The sequence below is a fragment of the Euprymna scolopes genome, chromosome 3 (genome assembly GCF_053919585.1).
Source record: "Euprymna scolopes isolate OS-2025 chromosome 3, ASM5391958v1, whole genome shotgun sequence".
In the NCBI taxonomy this organism is placed as follows: domain Eukaryota; kingdom Metazoa; phylum Mollusca; class Cephalopoda; order Sepiida; family Sepiolidae; genus Euprymna; species Euprymna scolopes.
The window spans coordinates 452,830-466,758 of record NC_136484.1 but is presented as its reverse complement, the minus strand read 5'-3'; the positions used below and the strand labels follow the sequence as shown (position 1 = coordinate 466,758).

The 13,929-nt window shown below is 34.3% G+C and overlaps 1 protein-coding gene across 2 annotated transcripts in view; it reads right to left on the bottom strand.

Annotated features, from left to right (window-relative positions):
* The window catches only part of LOC145252697 (uncharacterized), a 109,541-nt gene that overhangs the window by 17,703 nt on the left and 77,909 nt on the right, over positions 1-13,929 (bottom strand). Inside the window, exon 1 of one of the 2 annotated variants that reach the window (XR_013863648.1) lies at positions 11,717-13,294. The exons of the other annotated variant lie outside the window; for it this stretch is intronic. The gene's annotated coding sequence lies outside the window, so the exon portion shown is untranslated. Of the gene's footprint in view, positions 1-11,716; positions 13,295-13,929 lie in introns of those variants that run through there. 2 annotated transcript variants of the gene reach the window in all.

Below are 13,929 nucleotides of genomic sequence, written 5' to 3'. Positions count from 1 at the left end.
CTTGATCTAGTTTTGAGCTTTGCTTTAATGAGAGGCTCGATCTGGCCTTGAGCATCTAGTCAGCATGCCTCACTAATGAGGAGGCATCACTAATCATCTCAAATGCATTCTGAGTCGGTAAGAGATTTCACTCAGCTGGTTTGTTTAGTTCATCTATTTGTAAATGGTGTGGTGATGAAGATGAGACCTTATGGCATGCCTTCATCTACTGTTGCATATTGTGCATCCTAATAGTGTCCTCTCTCAGTCTAGAATGTTTGTAGGAATTAGGCTCAACTACTGATGGTTTTAGAAAACAATTGTTTCTGAACATGCTAGTGGTGAGGAAAGATGTGATCTGAAAGACTTACATTGTGATGTAGCCAGGTTGAACAAACAATAGTTTCTCATCCGCAAAGAAAACAAACTCGCAATACAAATTTATTTGTTAGAAAAATATAAAATATTTTATTTCTTGTTTCCCTTATATGTTGTACCTACTTTTAATTACTACCTACCATTGTATCCTATTCCTTCATTCTCATTTGATTTCTAAATATCATTAAGCCAATTTTTTTCTATATTTGCATTTTCTATGATTCTGACTCTTCTTCTCTTCTGATGAGAAGCATTTAGCTTCGAAATGCCATGGCCCAAAGAGTTTTTTCTTATTTATAACTTCTATTCCTCATCTTTCATTTAATATTATTGTCATAATTTATTTTTAGAAGATTTTGTTAATTGAATATTCATGCCTTTTTAATCAAGTCTGTTATATAAGATGGTGGCAGGATTATAGGATAGCAATAAAAACAACTTATCTAGGTGCTTGATGAGACTGCGGTTGTAAACAAAATGCAATAAAAATTGTGTATAGGTGATAAAAATGGTTTTATAATTTTTTAAAGATTATTACTAGGCATAGCCAAAACGGAATAGGGAGTACTTTTTGGATGGAGTCTCTCTTCAAAAATCTACCAAAAACTCAAGTAATTATCCAATCAATACGAAATTTTCACTGATTATTAAGAGAAAAACGAACTTCATAATGGTGCATTATTTTCCTAATCCATATTTATATGCATATATATTGTCTACAACCCCCTTCTTTATTTGTAGGTACAAATATGCTTCAAATAATCAGTCGAAACTGAACAAAATATATTGTATTTTGGGGTGGGGGAGAATTGTAAATAAAACAAACAAAAAAACAACTGTGCATGTATCAGATTTTAAGGTTGAAAATTCAAATTTTTAATGTGTTTTATTTTTCATCTTTTGTGTTTTGAAGTGTGAAATTCATTGAATATGATAATAATTATTATTATCTTTCAGAATAGCAAAAAGAAAAGTATATATATTTTTACTACAAACACTACTCTTAAATCTTTGAAAAATAAATTAATAATTTTCTTTAAGTGAGCCTAATATTGCCAGTATATTATTATATAGGAAAAAATCGATAACTGCATATTTTGCTAAAAATACAATAATTTCTCTCTGTAATTTGTCGTTATGCATTACTTTTTATCTACAGAATACTATACTGCCTAAAAAACAGTTGTTCTGTATTTACAAACAGTTATTACCTCCCCCTTTTCCAAAATCACGTCCCCTGAAGTCATCCAATTTACAAAATTTCCACTATTAACAATTACCTATGACATGTTCCCCTTGACCACTGTTCACTCATTAACCCTTATTCTGAAGTGGCCTCCGGGCCTTGATAAGTGGTAACTTATTTGTTAAAAAAAAAATACAATTTCTGATTCGTGAGTCCAATTCATCAAGAAATAAAATATCTTAAGATATAAAATCACATCTAAACGATGAAAAACAATTTAAACGTGAAATGATATAAAGACGAAAATGCCTAATAAATAGGTACATGTAAAATGAATGGCTGACTGGGTACAGGGCATGTTTTTGAACGTTGACTAATCATAATACTTTTTTTAAATTTCAGTTACTTTTTGATTATGTTTGAAAGATTACAGCTTGCAGTTAATTTCTCAAAGAAAAGATAGCATGTGAAATAAAAAATACATGGAATAATTTTATCTCAAATCTGACAACCCGTACATTTCTCGTAAAAATTCATTATGACAAAGATCGTGTTTACATTTTTCTGGAAAGAGAAATATAAGTTTTCTGAAATTATTTCCAAGTGAAATATTAAGTTAAAGTCTTAAAATAATGAATTAATACAATAAATGTACTTAACTTTTGCTAAAATGGTAATAATTATCCAAAAATTTGGCAGTGGTAGCAACAAAGTTCGTTTATCATGTTAAAAAAAATTATGGCGGCAAAACTCAAAGAAATATGGATGCACATAAAAAGCATAATTTATTTAGTGTTTTAAAAGGTCTATTAAATTCACTAAGTTACAATGACAATTTTTCATTAAAAAAAGTTCAATTATTAATAGAATTTAAACTTGAAAAGACAAACTGCATAAATGTGAATTAAATTCATTAAATTATACTGGCAATTCATTCAGAAAAAGTTAACTCTATTATTTATACAGAATTATACATTATACAGAATTCAAAGCAGAAAGAAAATAATTTATAATTATTGAAAAAAATTACACACTTAAAAAGCTATAAACTTGCGTTTAGTTTTATCAGAATGTTTACGTGAAATTTAAAGTTGATTGACACAAACATGTGTATCTGAAAGTGACGCCATATAGTTGGAGGGAGGAGGTGGGTGGGCAAAACTTTTTTCTTTTCAGAACTGTGCATCCATACTTACCGACATTGAACGTTCATATAATTTTTACCATTTTTTAATTTAATTATTTTTGTATGTTCCTGTTTTTCAATTTTATTTTTTTTACTTTATTTTCCAAGATTATATGAAAATTATCTTACATTCATGCGTGCAATGAAAATATTAGAACCTTACATATAAAGATTATGTTAAACATGTAACCATAAAAAAGTAGAAATATTTTTTTCTATTATATTCTTTTTATGTGTGAAAATATTAAATAAACAATGCTTAATTCAATGATAATATCGGTATTTTGAGAAATTAATTTTTCTTCGAGTTATATCAATTTCGTTGATACAGACTTTAGAGGCTTTTTTCCCTATGTTCCTGTCAAAATTAATTTTTTTTTAATTGTTATAATTTACGATGCTATATTGTCATTAAAAAAAGCAAAAATAAATTCATTCATTTTGTTTTTACTATTGAAAACCATAACTTTAGTAAAGGTATTTTTGTCTTTAAAAAAATAATACATTTCCACTAGGAATTAAATAAAAATAATAGGTTCATTATCTTCCGTGATCATTATTTGATAAATACTGAAATTTTCATTAAAATTGGTTAGTTTCCTGATTTTTGGTGGACTTTTTAAGTTTACTCTTTAGAGAGGGGTCAAAATGTTTATACATTTTGAGCATCGGCATTCATTTTGCATGTACCTACTGATAAACGAAAAATGAATTCAGGTCATCATTGTTGCATGAACAGCAACAGGTGTTACACCGTTTGGAGTAACGCCCCTTGGAGGTGACCGGTGTAAGAAGAGTATTAAAAAAAGATGGTTGCCGAGTAAATATAACAACTGGTTTTATGTTATATTTTATCCGTGGGCATCCTCACACATGAAACATGGTGATGGCGATGGGATGTACAATAAAGAGAAGAAAAAACAAAACGGTGGAAAGGTAGCAGAAAAAGGAAAAAAAACAGATAAGTAACGTTTAATTTTTCAGTGTGAAAATTACGACGCCACGAGGTGGTGAGGAAAAAAAAAATGTCGGAAGGAGACATGAGTGCAATAAACAGACCGGTAGCTGGCATAAGACCACCACCACCCCTTTGTATAGAGCAGAATTTGAAAGAGAATTGTAAGCTATTTAAGCTGAAATGGCATAATTATGCTATTATTACGTATCTGACAACCCAGTCGATACAATATCAAACTGCACTTTTGCTTCATATGTTAGGGGATGATGCTTTGAAAGTGTACTACGGGTTTCACTTTTCAATGCCCGAAGATGAAAGAATGCCTATGGAAATTATTCAGACGTTTGATAAATATGCTATAGGGGAAACAAATGAAACTTACAAGCATTATGTCTTTCACACAAGAAAGCAAGGAGAAACGGAGACTGTGGAATCTTTTATTATGGCACTTCGGACGTTAGTAAAAACTTGCAATTTTTGTGACAATTGCGTTTCCTCAGTACTCAGAGATCAAGTAGTGCTGGGAATACGTAACCCTCAGACACAAGCTGAGTTACTTAAAATGAGACAGCTGGATTTACAAAGATGTATAGACATTTGTAAGCTGTTTTTTTTTTGGCATTTGAAATTGGATGAAGTCAGCAGTCGTTTGACTACATTTACCACGCCATTTGGTCAGTTTCGGTGGAAGGTTTTACCATTTGGGATTACGCCAGCTCCAGAGATATTTCAAAAGGCCCTCTTTAACAATGTATGGGATTTAGAGAGTGTGATCAACAAAGCAGATGATCTTCTGGTGATTGGGAAAGGTAAAACAAGGGAGGAAGCAACAGCTGATCATGACAAAAAACTGAGAAAACCGTTGCAGAGATGCCGTGATCGTGGGATTCGATTGAATGCTAGAAAATTGAATCTACGACAAACATCTATATCTTTCCTAGGTCACACGATAACCAGTGATGGGTTACTTCCTGACCCTGGGAAGGTAAAAGCTATAAAAGAGATGCCATGCCTAACAGATGTTAAAGGCGTGCAAAGATTGGCTGGATTTGTGAACTACTTGGCAAAGTTTCTGCCACATATTTCCGACGTGATGGCCTCAATTTGGAATTTAGTGAAGGCAGATGTGCCATGGACGTGGTCCTAAATTCATGAAAGAGCTTTTGATAAAATTAAAAGGTTAGTGAGTGAGGCACCAGTATTGAGATACTATGAACCCAACAAACCTTTGGTCATTCAATGTGATGCAAGTAAGAAGGGTATGGGTGCTGCACTACTGCAGGAAGGTCAACTTCTAGCCTATATCAGCCGTGCGCTGACACAGAAACCCGATATGCGCAAATTGAAAAAGAACTGCTAGCAGTAGTCTATGCTACCGAACGGTTTCATCAATATACGTTTGGTCAACAGATAACGGTACTGACCGATCATAGGCCATTAGAAGCTATCATGAAAAAAGAGTTGGGAAAATGCCCCAAACAACTGCAAAACATGCTGATGCGATTACAGGCTTACGATGCTACCGTTCTGTACCATCCAGGTAGGAAGATGTTCCTTGCAGACATGCTATCAAGAGCATATATCCACTGAGTGAACAACGAAGATATGGACAATGAAGATGATGTCAAGGAAGCTGAATACATTCCTGTAACAGAGAGGAGGCTGCTTGAACTGCGCTCAGCCACAAAAGAAGACCAAAGCATGCAGCAGTTGCAGCAAGTAATTGTGGAGGGATGGCCAGACGAAAAAATACATCTTGACCCAGAGGTGAGACCGTTTTTTGGTATCCGAAATGAAATGACTGTACAAGATGGGTTAATTTTCAAGGGTAATCGTGTAGTGTTTCCAATTACCCAGCGGGCTATACTAAAGGAGAAGCTGCATTCTACACACCTAGGAAATGAAGGATGTTGCAGAAGGGCAAGAGAATGTTTGTATTGGCCAAACATGAACAGTGAGATTAGAGACTATGTTTCAAAATGCCCCACATGCAGAAAATACGAAGTAGCCAATCCAGCCGAACCATTAATGGCTCATGAAGTTCCTGACAGACCCTGGGCGAAAGTGGGAGTGGACCTGTGTAAGTTTACAGATAGAGACTATCTTTGTACTGCGGATTACATGAGCAACTTCTGGGAAATTGATCATCTTCAAAATACAGAAGCTAAGACAGTAGTAACCAAACTGAAACATCATTTTGCACGACATGGAATACCAGATCAGGTGGTAACTGATAATGGGCCTCAGTTTAGCAGCCAGGAATTTTCCACCTTTGCTAAAAAGTGGTGTTTTATACATACACCTGTCAGTCCATACAATAGCAAGGCGAATGGGAAAGTGGAATCTGCAGTAAAAATGGCAAAGAACCTTTTCCAGAAAGCGATGGAGGATAAGACTGATCCATACCTAGCAATGTTGGATCATAGGAATACACCATCTAAGGGTCTCTTATCACCAGCTCAGAAGCTGATGTCAAGGAGAACGAAAACGCTTCTCCCAACTAGAAAGGAGTTACTCAGACCAGAATTGGCCAAAAACCTAAAAAAAAGTGTGTCAAATGAGACAGCAGGAGACAAGAACAGTTTTTTAACCACAAAGTGAAACCACTTCAACTGTTACACCCTGGAGATATAGTACGGATGAAACTCCACATAAAGGGTCAGAGAGAGTGGGAGAAGGCAATTGTATGGGAGAGACTGGATGAGTGGTCATACAATGTAAAAGTGAACGGGGAGCTATATCGACGGAATAGGGTCGACTTGAAAAAAACTGCAGAAGCACCCCCACTTACATGAACAGCAACAGGTGTTACACTGTTTGGAGTAACGCCCCTTGGAGGTGACCGGTGTAAGAAGAGTATTAAAAAAAGATGGTTGCCGAGTAAACACAATGACTGGTGTTATGTTATATTTTATCCGTGGGCATCCTCACACATGAAACAATCGTAAGACAATGTAATCATTATTCCGTTCCTCATGTTAAAATGTTTGTTTATTAGTTAAGTGTGAAGAATTCTTTTCCTATCAAGTTTAGATTATATTTATCCATGCATAAGGCTAAAAATAAAATAGTAATATGAATTTTAAAAAAATTTAACATGTTTATTTTTTTAAATCAGTTTTACGTTTTGTTTGAGAACATTTTACATAAACAACTCTATAAAGCGGATAAAAGCACATAAAAAAAAGCGAAGTCATTAATTTGGCAAAAATATAATTGGACCTTGAAAGTAAACTAGAACCCCGAGCTTTACGATTGAAAAAGATGTCACTAAATATTTTAAGTTTTTACAATATTTGCATAACGGACAGTTTATTGCAGGTATATCACGTGACACACATTTCAAACCATGGCAGATAATGTTCTGCTTTGTTTAAAGCGTGTTACTTCTTGCTATCTGATACGGTTAAACTTACGATGACTTTTACTTTTTAATTCTAGACTTAGAACTTTGGTTCATGTCCAGAATTAAAGGCAATTTCTAACAATTGCGCTCGCTAAATCAAGACGGTGGAAATGAATACAGTTAATGCAAATACGAAACGGAAGCCATAAATGAAACATGAAATAATACAGAAAAAAAAAAAATAGTGATAACACAAGTGTTAAATCTTGGTCAATGTGCTTCATTATGCCAACTGAAGACTCCTCAACATTTTCTAAAAAAAAAAAAATGACAACTTTTAAAGGTTTTTGGGTATGCTAAAAGCGAATATCGCAGGGAAAATCAGTGCAAGAAAATTAGCGTGTGCAATATTAACACAGACGGTATTTTTTTAGATTAGGTCCACCTCCACAATTTTCTTTTAAATGACAACTTTGTAGGTTTTCGACTATGCTGAATACGAAAATTGCATTGCAATTTTGCAGAAATAAGTAGTTATCGAGATATAAAAAGTTGTATTATGCATTGTATTCTTTGGCGGCCATCTTTTTTAAGAGCATGCGCGCATGCCATAAACAAATCTACTCATCTATGACTTTCACTGCACACACGTAAAAAAAGATGGCCACCAAAGAATACAATCCATAATACAACTTTTTATATCTCGATAACTATTATTTCTGCAAAATTGCATTGTGATTTTCGTATTCAGCAAAGTTGAAAACCTATAAAAGTTGTCATTTAAAAGGAAATTGTGGAGGTGGACCTAATCTGAAAATTTACTGCACAGACATACGAGGGGCGTGCAATAAGTAATGCCCCTGACCCATTTCCCATAGCAGTAGAGCAACAAAACTTGGCACAGTTATTAGTCTTTCTCTACATATGAAATGGCCAGAGTTATGCATTTCTCCCATCGTTTGATGCAGCTCTGGAGACCGTTCTTTGGAGAACACCCCAGGTTGATCCTCCAACCATGATGTGACTTCAGAAATCAAGGCTGCATCATCTGGGAAACGCTTTCCTTTCAAAAACAACTTCATGGCTAGAAGAGGTGAAAGTCAGAGGGTGCACAGTCAGTAGAGTAGGGAGGATGGGGGAGGATTTCATAACCACACGCCCGTGCTTCTTATCTGGCAACATGCGAGTTGTGGACCGGAGCGTCATCCTGCAGGAGTAGGGCACCTTTGCTGATCTTGCCCCGCCTCTTGATTTTCATAGCTTCCCTTAATTTCTTCAAAAGTGAAGCATAACAGGCTCCTGTAATTGTGGTACCCTTTGCCAGGAAATCTGTCATCACTACTCCGTCCTGGTCCCAGAAGACTGTGAGTATGACCTTGCCAGTGGAGGGCTGCACCCTTGCCTTCTTTGGAGGTGGTGAGTCCAAGTGCTTCCACTGCATTGACTGAGCTTTGGTCTCTGGATCATAGTGATGGACCCAGGTTTCATCCTGTGTAATCAGTCTTTTATAAAACTTTGACTCATCTTCTTGGCACATCTCCAAATTCATCTTCGAGCACTCGACGCATTCTCGTTTCTGGAATGGTGTGAGCAACCTGGAAATCCATCTAGCAGACACCTTATGCATATGCAAATGGTCATGAATGATAGTTTCCACAGACCCTGTACTAATTTTGACATCTTGGGCTATTTGGCGAATAGTAATGCACCGATCTTCCAAAATGGCAGCCTCAACTTGACGGACAGATGCCTCATCAATGGCAGAAGGGGGGGGGGACCGGGTCTAGGAGCTGTTTCCACAGACTTCCGGCCATGTTTGAATTCACTATGCTAGCGTTTTACAAGGTCATATGATGGGGCATTATCACCATAAGTTTCTTTCATTTCATCAAAAGTCTCCAGTGGTGTGCATCCTTTCAAATACAAAAACCGGATCACTGCTCGACATTCAATAGGCTCCATTTCACACCTGACTCAGTTCAAACACCTGTAAAACAGAAACAACAATTAGTTCAGAGTTGTAATTTGCCACATAACCCGTAGAGATATAAATCATTGCACATGCAAAATTTCAGCTAGATCAGACAACTGAAAGTGGGTCAGGGGCATTACTTATTGCACACCCCTCGTACCTGTATTATGCAATGTAATTTCTAGTAGTCGAAATTGACCGCCATCTTTGATGTTTCAATGAAATGGTTTAGTCAGCATGCGCAGACAAACTGTGAACTTAAGTCTACGAAATGCAAACGTTTAGGGTTTGTTTTACTATACACATAGATTCGAAAAAGTTGTCAAAAACAAATATATAACAAATAGATGTTATCAAAGGCAAGAGAAGTTACTTTTCTACCAAACTGGGTAATTTTTTAGTATTTTTATTTAATGTAAAATGTTTATTCGGCTCAAAAAACACAGTGTTTATTGATGTATTTGAAAAATACAAATGGCAGTGCGCTGACAGCGCACTGCGCTGTATGCTGAATACTGTTAGAAACTCACTCACAATATATGTTACTGTGACATAGGCTGACATATATCCGGTGGGTTTCTAACAGTATTTTGTATAGTTTTTTAGTTTTAAATCATGTTCCCAAATTTAATGTGTGCATGTATATATTAAAACAAACCCACGTTTATTCAACATGATTTCTAGCTAATTCTACTCAAAAATTACTTTCAAGAAAATTTGGTCAATGTGCACTAGCAGTATCAGAATTTTTGTAGGAATTTTTGACACCCCTAACACGAAACTGCGAATACAATATAAAAATCTCGTAATTTCTCTGTTAAAAGTGGGTTATTTATTTTCTTTATGGATTATACTTCCAAAATAAACTATTACAGTTGTTTTAAAAGTAATAAAAATATTTTTATTTTTTTTTAAAACAGTAATGAATTTTCCGAACTCAATATTTTTCAATTTTTAAACTCAATATTTTTAAATTTTAAAAATCTATCAAAATTTTTCTATTGATTCTATTTTTACGATATTTTCAGGGTCAATGTGAAATTTTATGTTCTTTCCAATAAACCGAATATAATATTTTAGACAAACGTTTTTTTTAAATTCACGCCCCCCCATTTTCACGCCCCCCCATTTTCACGCCCCCCCCCATTTTCAACTTTCTCTTAAAAAGTAAATAATTAATTTATGTTTAATAGTTTTATATATCACAAATTGAAGAGAAAAGGTCAATAAATAATATATTCAAATTTAAAACAAAAAAAAAATCAGTTTTTTAGAAATTTACCTGTAAAGTCCGAAGTTTAAAACCTTATTTTATAAGAACACATTTTTTCTTTTTGTCTTTTTTTTTTTTTTTTAATGAAACCTTGGTCCTTGCTCCTTTAATTGAAAAAAAAATTAGGGCTTGAATTACATTTTTCGAGGAGTTATAAGCTTAGAAAGATAGGGGGTCGAATAATTTACGCCTCTCATTTTGAAATGTCTATTAAAAAGTAAATAATTAATTTATGTTTAATAGTTTTATATATCACAAATTGAAGAGAAAAGGTCAATAAATAATATATTCAAATTTAAAACAAAAAAAAAATCAGTTTTTTAGAAATTTACCTGTAAAGTCCGAAGTTTAAAACCTTTTTAAAAAAAAAAAAACACATTGTTTTGTTTTGTTTTTTTTTTTAAATAAAACCTTGGTCCTTACTCCTTTAATTGAAAAAAAAAATTAGGGCTTGAATTACATTTTTCGAGGAGTTATAAGCTTGGAAAGATGGGGTGGAATTATTCACTATTTTCACGAAATTTCTGACACTGCTAAATGTGCACTGGTTAATGTTTATTCCGGAACCATTCTTTACATAGGGAGGTTTAAAATAAGAAAATGCCTTTCAGAATAACCCCCTCCCCCCCCCCGGCCCCATGTTAAGAACGGATTTTGGAATAGACACCCCTAACCTCCACATTTTAAGAACGGCTTTTGGAATAAACAGCCCTAACCTCCATGTTAAGAACGGCTTCGGAATAAACACCCCCAACCTCCCCATGTTAAGAACGGTTTTCGGAATTGCGTTGAAAAAAAAACTGAAATCTTGCCGCTTTCATATGCCGTCCATTCAAACATGGCCGCCAGTGATTTACATTTCAAAATACAAGTATTTATATCTCGAAAACTATTTGTTTGTGTTACTTTTCCCTGCGATATTCCTTTTCAGGATACCCGAAAACCTGTATAAGTCTTCGATTTATCGAAAAAATGTTGAGGTGTCTTCAGTTAGCGTAACGGGACCCAAAAACTTTATTTAAAGAAATGTAAAAACAAAAAAGTTTATTATTTTTTTGTTTCATGATATAATAATAAGTGTCAAAGAAAACAATTTCTTGAAATAAAACAACTCTACAGGGGTTCGCACTTTGTACACAAAACAATTTTAAAAAATAAAGAATATTTACATATTTTACATTTCTGTAAATAAAGATTTTTTAAAAATAATAAATTAAATATATTAACCCAAGAAGTGTTGAAACTAGGATAGATTTTTAATGGGTGGTTTCTGTATGGTTTCGTGTTTCGTTTTATGCTTAGAAGTTTCCGTTCTGTATTTGTATCAACTATATCCATTTCCGCCGTTTTGGTTTTATGAGCGCAATTGTTAAAGATTGCCTAATTTAACCTGATTTAAAAAAACAAAAATACACATTTTTTTGTGTGATGTACATACCCCCGTGACGGAATGAACAGCAGTCTTATTTTTATCCTGGATTATTTCTTTTTCTTTCGTGTTCAAAACAAAAAATAGGGTTAATTTGTTGTGATTTCTTAGTAAAGCGATACAATTGCTGTTTCGTGTGTCCAATTCATTTAGAAATAAAATATATGAAGATATAAAAGAATCAAAATTAAAATATGAAAAATACGATTTAAACGTGAAATTATTTAAAGAAAAATGAACAATAAATTCGTCTCACCGTAACACGGTGTAATCATTACTTCGTTCCTCGAAAATGTCCGTTCATAATTGAGTGTGCCGAATTGTTGGCAGAATTGTTTTCCTATCAAGTTTAGATTGTATTTGTTATTAACACGAATTAAACAAAGATATATTTGATAATCTAAAATGAAGATTATTTTTATGACGGAAAATTTCACACAAACAATCTTAATATCTACAATTATATAAATGTAAATTTGTGTGTGTGTGTGTGTGTGTGTGTGTGTGTGTGTGTATGTGTATGTATGTGTGTGTGTTCGTTCTCGGGCATAAATTTCTAAACCAACATTCGTCCACAGAATCCGAAACGGCTTAACAGATTTTCTTTTAAATTTACAAAACTTTAGTGTATAAGTCTGGGAGTGAGTTTTGTCTCAGAATACCTCCAATAATGACCGCTAATCGATAATCAAAACTGTTATTTTAATGTATCTATCATCGGTAAAGCCATTTTTTTCATGTCATCGTTTAGCAACAATGATAGAATATCGGGCCATGAAAATTCTACTGTGAGTAAGTTAAGATGCCACTTCAGATTCTTGTAAAAGCAAGTCAGCCTTTTGAAAGACTAAGTATATACTTCAAAGGACCATTACTGTCGTGATAATACATACATTCAAATTATTACAACCGATACGTATTGACAGTCGTTGACAAATACTCATGCTTTCTTTTCGCTTTCCCTATACCAATGTTTCAGCTGTAATGGTCTGAAAACACCTAACTAACTTATTCTCCATATTTGGAAACCCTTCTTTCGTACATTCTGATCGTGGAACCGCTTTCATGTAAGGTCAACTAAAAGGATTCTTGCTTTCTCGAGGAATTGCATTGAATGACTGCCTTCAATCCTCAAGGTAAAAGACAAGTGAAAAGATATAATGGTATTATCTGGCAAATGGTGAACCTGGCTCTTCGGTAAAAAAAAAAAACTTCATATTACAAAATGGGAAAGAGTACTAGATGTAGCCCTCCACAGTATTTACTCATTGCTTTCCACCTTCACTAATTGTACTCCCCACTAACGTCTCTTCAATTTCAAAAGGAAATCAGTAACTGGAGATTCTATACCTATCTGGCTTATAAACGCTAAGTCTGTCCTATTAAAGGGAAATGTACGCAGAAGTAAATATAAGCCCTTAGTCAACACCGTAGATCTACTTGAAGTCAATCCTAACTATGCTCATATTTGTTTCAATAAGGGACAAGAGATGGCAGTGTCCCTACGCCACTATCTCCTTGATAGAATGAGCAGTTTGGAGGTAGAACTAGATTGATGTCAGAAAACCAGCAGCTACAGAATGCACCTCTGCAATCCAACAATTCAGATTCTCCACCAGGCGCGCTCGAAAACTCCATATTTGAGAATTTGGTTCCTACTTTCTCCACTAAAATCATCGACAAAGAAGATCATCAGAGGACGACAAGGTGTTGAATCTTGGACGCTCTACTAGAGTTCGTCGAAGCCCTCTATATTAAGCTGAAAACTATCAGCTTTGAACTTCTGTTTCTTTTTTTTTTTTCAACTTAAACAGAAACCCCCTCCTGAAATTTCATGTAGCTTTGCATCCCCAGAAATCATACGCCCTCAAATTTTATTGAGCAGTGGAGAATATGCTGAGAGAGAAAAAAGAACTCCTTAACTTCCGCTTATACTCTCCAGAAGTGAGTAACTCCCCTTGAGTTTCCTTTCTTTTCCTTCTTTCTTTAAATAAACTACAGGTTTGCAGCAACTCATTCCCTGCTTAGTTCTCAGTAAAATAAAACTTCTTTGAAGCTTTCTCAGTCTCAGACGTTTTCATTACACTTTGAAACTTTCTCGCTCTTCGGCTTTTTCATTACAAATAGCTTCATTATATTCCGTGATCATTATTTGACAAATATAGAAAATTTCATTAAAATTGGTTAATTTTCTGATTTTTGGTGAATTTTTAAGTAAAGGG